We start from the raw sequence: 7,040 nt of genomic DNA on the forward strand, positions 1-7,040 counted from the left end.
GTATCTTATATTTGTTGTTTGTAATTGGATCCATTGTGTTCGCTTGGCATAGATGATCACCTGAAATTTATAATTCCTCACCCTTGGAGAGAAATAAAGACTTTAACACTAGATTAGGGAATTTGGGAATTTCCATGCACTTTGCAAACCTCTAGTACCTTTATTATTTAACACATGGTCAAATCTTGTTGTCTTACTTAAAGGTGGAGTCTACCCTAAATACTATGTAAGCTATCTTCCCGAATTTCACTTTCAAATTTGGATCAAGATTTAGCCACATGGTCAAATATTTATTACTTATTTAAAATTGGGACTTGAGAACTTCCCAAATTCTCTAATATGGTGTCTAGAGTATTGATGTCAAGGACATGTGGCTGTTCGAACACTTTATATAGGAATCATTGACCCGAAAAAGTTCAAAGCTATTTTGTAAATTTTCATGCACTCAATATTATGTAATGATCATATTTTGATGTCTTTGAGCTATAATTACTCTAAGAACTTTGATATTTTCAAGTACCTTAATTTAATTTATATAAAGATGCAAACTTGGTAATATTTTGAGTAATGATGTAATGATGGTTTCTCCTCGAGTAAGTTACTCATGAATATATGTGTGCATCACATGAGTTCAAAATAAGGGTTTTTTAAAATACCATTTTTATACATTTTTTACATACAAAAGGGTATAATATATAGGGGTTATTTACAAATTGAATAGAAAAGGGTTATGTTTTATTTAGAAAAAAATCATAGATAAGGATATTTATAAATAGGCCTTGAACACACATGATGTAGAGGATATACATATAGTAACTTCCCCGAGGGTTTTTAAAGCTTTAATTTTTTATGATTGTAACCATAGTTGCATTCCAATATGTATAATTAAGTTTTCATACATTATCATACCTAGATTCCATAGGAGTATGAATAGGGACAATCATAGCTAACCATATTTGGGGCAAAGAAAAAAATTATCATCCAAATTGCAACGATAGGGAAGTACTTGTACATTGTGGGTTGAACTTTTTTTAGTCTTTTTTTAGTGTCTACTATATATCACCTACCTATAGCCTTTATGGCAATGGACATGGGGGTTTATATATTTTCCACTTACAATTACAAATCTAGACTCTTCAGGCTTTAGCCTTAAAGTCAAACCATCAAAATGTGAATCTTGTATTTTGGGAAACAAGTGATTGATTGTTGACTCTCATGACAATTTGTGTGCAAGAGTTCATATGGTTGAAAAATGAATTCTATTTTTTACTCAACTAACTACCACTCTCTAGGTAGCTACCTCTGTGTTGGTGGTAAACCACTATTGTATCTTGGTAGCTACCACTAAGTAGCTACCACTTGCATATTGGTGGGTGCCACTGTCATATCGATAAGTACCATTTTCCTAGTGGTACTACCCGTTTTATTGTGTTAGCTATTTGTAGTCTATTGTTAGCTACTAAGTAGCTTTATCGAGTAGCTATCATTGCATATTGGTAGCTACCTTTTTATTCCTAGTAGCTACCACCATATGCTAGTAGATACAATAAACACATTGGTGGGTGCCACTATCATATTGACATGTACCACTTTCCTGCTAATAACTACAAGTTTCTTCCTAGTATAGCTATAAGTGTCCTATTGTTACGTAACATTGCTTATCCTACTAGTAGCTATCAATGCAAGGTAGTAGCTACCTATACTGCACTGGTAGTTGCCTTCTTCTAGTTAATGAAACTAGAGTTCTCATAATAATTAAAAAACTAAATTTTATCTTCATATTGGGAGGTATCTAAAAGCTATCGATATCCTACCTTTTCTCCCCAATGTTAATATTTAGAAACAAAGTTTTGAAATTCTCTTTTTGTGCATACATTTGTTAAAAATGAAAGAAAAATACAATATTCGGTATAGAAGAAGCATAGTTAAAAACCTCTAGCAAACAAGCTTATAATATAGTTTTTATTCATGATGATTACATAGATACTTAGGAGCAATGGAGAAACCAACATTGGCAAGATAGAGAAATGCTATACATAAAATGTAGTGCTATTATAAATAGCCTCATATACTTTTGGGGGTAGTAGAAATTTTCTACCACCTCCTACTTTTTGTATTGGGAACTTGATAGCTTTGACAAGGTGAGATTGCAACATAACTTCAAGCTTTGATTGTAAGAGCTTGGATTCATAGGGATTTCCTCGTGCTTGCTGGTACCAAACCTCTTTGACAACTAATGAGTCTACACTACACATATGCCCCCATGTATCTTCAAGTGGAGCCCCAAGAGGAACACCATGAATCTAGGAAAACTATTGAAAGAAAGTCTATCTTGTTACACCTAGAAGCATGTTCTTCATACTTTAATCAAACAAAAGAAGAAAAAGAGCACCACGAACAACAAATATTCACACAACATCATATAGTAAATGTCCCACGAATTTATCACAACAAATATTCAACATATTCTTCATAAAACTATCAAATAACCAAAATAACACAAAGAAATGCCCAACATTGAATGAAATTCATCACATAGTATTCATATTTCATCAATTTTATAGTTTTCATAGTCTTTCTCTCAATCTCTCACATATATATATAATGTTTCTTCATAGAAATTGTCTATCTCTCATTCACTATCTCCCTCACATATACTCTCTCTCAATAGTACATGATAATAATCAAAGACTCACACTACATAATCCTCTCTTAGTTTTGGATACACCTCCCAAGAGGTATGCTTGATACGAAGAGGCATCAGAGCCACTATAGTATCCCTTGAGAGGTCATTAGTATCATTGTCACTTCAGTCTTCAATTCAAGTTTTCAAGAACTACTTCTTTGAGCTATTAAGATCTTCCATTCTTCTCTATCCAAGATTAGAAAACATCCCCAAGCTCAACATCCATCAAATAGAACACTTATACAAGCATACAGAAGACAACAAAAGGTATTCAAAAGCTCAATAGTATACTATAGAAGGTCTACAAAAGGTATAGAAACCATATACCCCAAACTAAAACCAACTCAACCATCAAAAATCATTCGAAAAACTCTCAATAATTCCTCAAAACACTCATTCACAATCATGACCTCTCAAACAAAGAGAAAATAGACCAAAACATAGACAAAAACAGACCTATCAAAACCAAACACACACCACAAAATCAATCAGAACATTATAACTCAACTAAAAACCATCATGAGCTTCTAAAACCTACTCAATCCAAACAAATCAATCATACCTCAAAACTAAACAAAAATAACCCACAATTCAACCAAAAGTAGGTAAAAAGATAATCATTTCAGCACTCTACATATCCCCACACTTAGCTAAGGGAGCATCCTTGTGACCTTGGAAAAGGATAATAAAATCTCTAAAATAACCATCATCAGTACCAACTCTAGATTGAACAAATCCACTATCCCCACTAATAACATGTATCTGTCAAACAAGTATGACAAAAGAAAAACATATTTTATCCATGAATTCATCCTAAAAAGATAAAATCATAACAAATTGATAAAGGATATAATAGGTTGCTTCTTTCCATTGCAATTCTTTAAAACCAAGAAATCACCAAAGAACCACCATCTCAATTAGCTTCATCAAACCACGACCCCTTCATACACAACTCACACACCACATTGACAAACTAGACATACAACAATCCCCTGAATACCTCCAAAAAACATAATATATCATTATAGCACAACAAGAATACATCAAGAATTAATGGATTGTATCGCGCTTAAAAGGTTGATGATTTTTGAATTTGTCTATGGAGAGGGATTCCCCCACAAATGTCCTAGTAGGATTTTGAAAGAGCTACAAACACCACATTCTCTCCACAAGTATAAGATATCTCCTCAAAAGACAAAGAGCATGAAAATACAATATCTCCAATTGACGGGGATCAATATCCACGTTAGCATCAAGGTAAAATTTAGGTACTTGCTTTTGATCATTATGAGAATGCTAGTGCATGTATGTTAAATATTAAGAAAAATGAACAACCAATCTAAATAAAGGATTAGTATATTGATAATATATTTGGAAAAACTACAAATAACTCTAATAAGCTTACATAGGATCTTCCATTTCCCTAGAATGACATGTCAATTAATCCATGGATTCATCAATGAATTTGTCTAACCATCCTCTACATCTAGGTATCTGCAAATCAAAACTTAAGTGGCTACTAACCAACTGAGATGGATCAAGAATGAAAGATGTGGAAGAAGAAAGAGGAACAATAATTAAAGGATGAAGTGATGGATATGAAAAGTCATAAAAAGAAGAAATGCATAAAGAAGGAGATTCAAGCGATTTAATAGAATCTAATAAGAAAGGAGTCAAGAAGTATGCTGAAAAAGTAGAAAGGAGTATAGTAGATGATGAAGGATAAGGAGGAGAAGGTGAGAAAACACAAAACACAATCTACAATGAACAAGCAATGAGTACAAACAATAATTTGGGGATCTACTTGAGGTTGAAAAAGAAGAGGAGAAATAATATGTGGAGTTGATTGAAGTTTGGACAACAAATCTATGGGCCATATGTTGATAATAAATAAGTAAATTTATTAATGGACCTGATTGTAAGCTTCAAAGAATTATCCTCCCGCAATTGGTTAGTATTTTGTAAACATGTAGAGTCTTTTAATTGTTGAGGATTCAAGGCAACAAAATCTGCCAAGAAAGTTCGCGGGAGTCAGCCACGGGATGAATAAGCTTGAAAAATGTCATCTATCCTTATCTCTAGATGTTGAATATAAATGAAAGCTTCATGGGGTCAAGTATAATGGAGGCTTTAAATAACGTCCAAACCATTTCCACAAGGAGATCAAAGGACTGAGCACCACTCCATCCATCCTCTGGAGGACACAAATCCATAATGGAAAACTTTATATAAAAGGCCAACTTTTGTTGTTGATAATGCATAAGAAATGAGTGATCTAGTGGGATATATTCCATGAATTACTCAAAGCACAAAAGTCCCATTCTAGATTGTAGCCTCTCCATCTTAGCTTGAAAAACTGACATAGTATCGCACTACCTTGGAGAGTAACCAAGTCGACTATCAATTGTGGAGTTTTTTGACTATAACTCTATTGTGTGTGTAGCAATTAAAGCTTTGAACTCCTTACTTTCATTAGAAAGACTATCTCTTTTCTCAATAACAATAGCTACTTGATTTTTTTCTTCCATTGATTAGGCTTGTAAAGAGGATAGCTCCATCTTTTTGGGATTCTAACAATTTAGTTTGTTGCTCCAATTGTTTGCATAGATCACAAAGTATTTCTTTAGCATAGCCAAGCTCTCTAGTGGCCTTGCATAAGTCCTCCTCAGACTACTACATTTTCTCATTTAAAAAATCTATAAGGTTTTAGGTGTTTACTAGATTGTAGATGTAAAAAGCATTTGCATACAGATTGCAAATTATACTTATTATTAAGCAATCAATGAAAAAGGTTGTGTATTTAGTTATGGTGCACCTAGTATCAGCTTACTTGTTGCAGATTGTAGGTTTTTGCAAGATTTTCTGTTTTGTCAAAATATCTAACAATTTCAACCATATTATCAACACGAGAAGCTTAATAAGAACAATTATCCTGCATGGAATTTTAGGATCACAAATTTCTTAAAGGACAAAGGTGTTGGAAATTACATTGAAGAAGACATGGCAGTAGCACTCAAAATTCCTACATGAAATGCTACTATAGAACAATTAAAAGCTAAGAAAGATTGTGAGTAGACATGGAGTAAAGTCATGTATTGAATGTATGTCTTCAATGTCACAAATAGCATGATGGGCTATTTGTAAGAATATGAAACCCCCACTATTGCATGGAAGAATTTAGCAAGGATGTTCGAAGTAGATACAAAGGCTAGAAAGCTGCAGCTCAAGTCAAAGCTAAATCAAGTGAAAAGAGGAAACCTGTCCATAATGATTATGCCTTGAAGATCAAGAGTATTGTGGAAGCTCTTGAATCTATCGGTGTGATAATTGATGATGATGATGTTGTGTATGCATACATAGATTGACTTAAAAATGAGTACAAGAGCTTCAAGTCATCTATGAATACGAGGGATGATATCCTTGATTTTCCATACTTGGTTTCTATGATAATACTTGAGGAGAAGAACCTTGTCCTTGGATTACTCTGCAAGAAAAACTTTGAAAATGTGTTTTACTCTACTAGTAGGGGTAGAGATTGTGGTAGAGGCCAGGGTGGTGGTCATGGTCAAGGTTATGATACACTGCAAAATAGAGGAGGACAATCCCGAGGAAGGGGGAGCCAAAGAGGATAAATTGCAGATTCTAATAGGCTAATGAGTCTTGGTGATAACAGAGAATGATGGCATTGTCAAGATTGTGGGAGAGAAGGAAGGAGTCTCACTTGTAGCTTTCTTGCTTGCACAATGGGGGGAATACACACAAGGGTGGAGGCTGAAAACAGTTTTCCTCTTCTTAGTTTGTGTAAGCCAAAAGAACTCTCTTACAAAGAAATAGAAGAACCCTATATATGGGTCTCAAAACCAAACTCAAATAACTAAGGTGGCATACTAACTGAGCCACGAACTAGAGTAGATAAGGATAGCTATCATCTAGCTATTATTCATGGGCAGTGTACCAATCGCATCTGCAACTGACACGTCGGTAACATAAATGCACAACGTCACCCTGGCATATCACGAGTGGAGCTCGATATCTCAATACTCCCCCTCGAGCTCAATCCCAATTCCTGCACACCAAGCAGGTCTCTGAACTTACGCAGCTTCTCTGCGCCCAATGCCTTCGTGAATATGTCAGCTACCTGATCCTCTGTGCTGACATAAACTAGATCAATAAGACCTAGTAAAACCCTCTCTCGCACATAGTGATAATGCACCTCAATGTGCTTTGTTCTAGCATGATAGACTGGGTTATTTGCCAAGTGTATACTACTCATGTTGTCACAATAAATGACAACTGGCCCATCTGTAGGCTGATGCATATCATAAAGTAGCTTATGCAACCAAGCTACCTCACA

Source organism: Lygodium microphyllum, chromosome 6 (genome assembly GCF_053477565.2).
Source record: "Lygodium microphyllum isolate KBCC chromosome 6, Lygodium_microphyllum_v1.1.10, whole genome shotgun sequence".
NCBI classification, from domain to species: domain Eukaryota; kingdom Viridiplantae; phylum Streptophyta; class Polypodiopsida; order Schizaeales; family Lygodiaceae; genus Lygodium; species Lygodium microphyllum.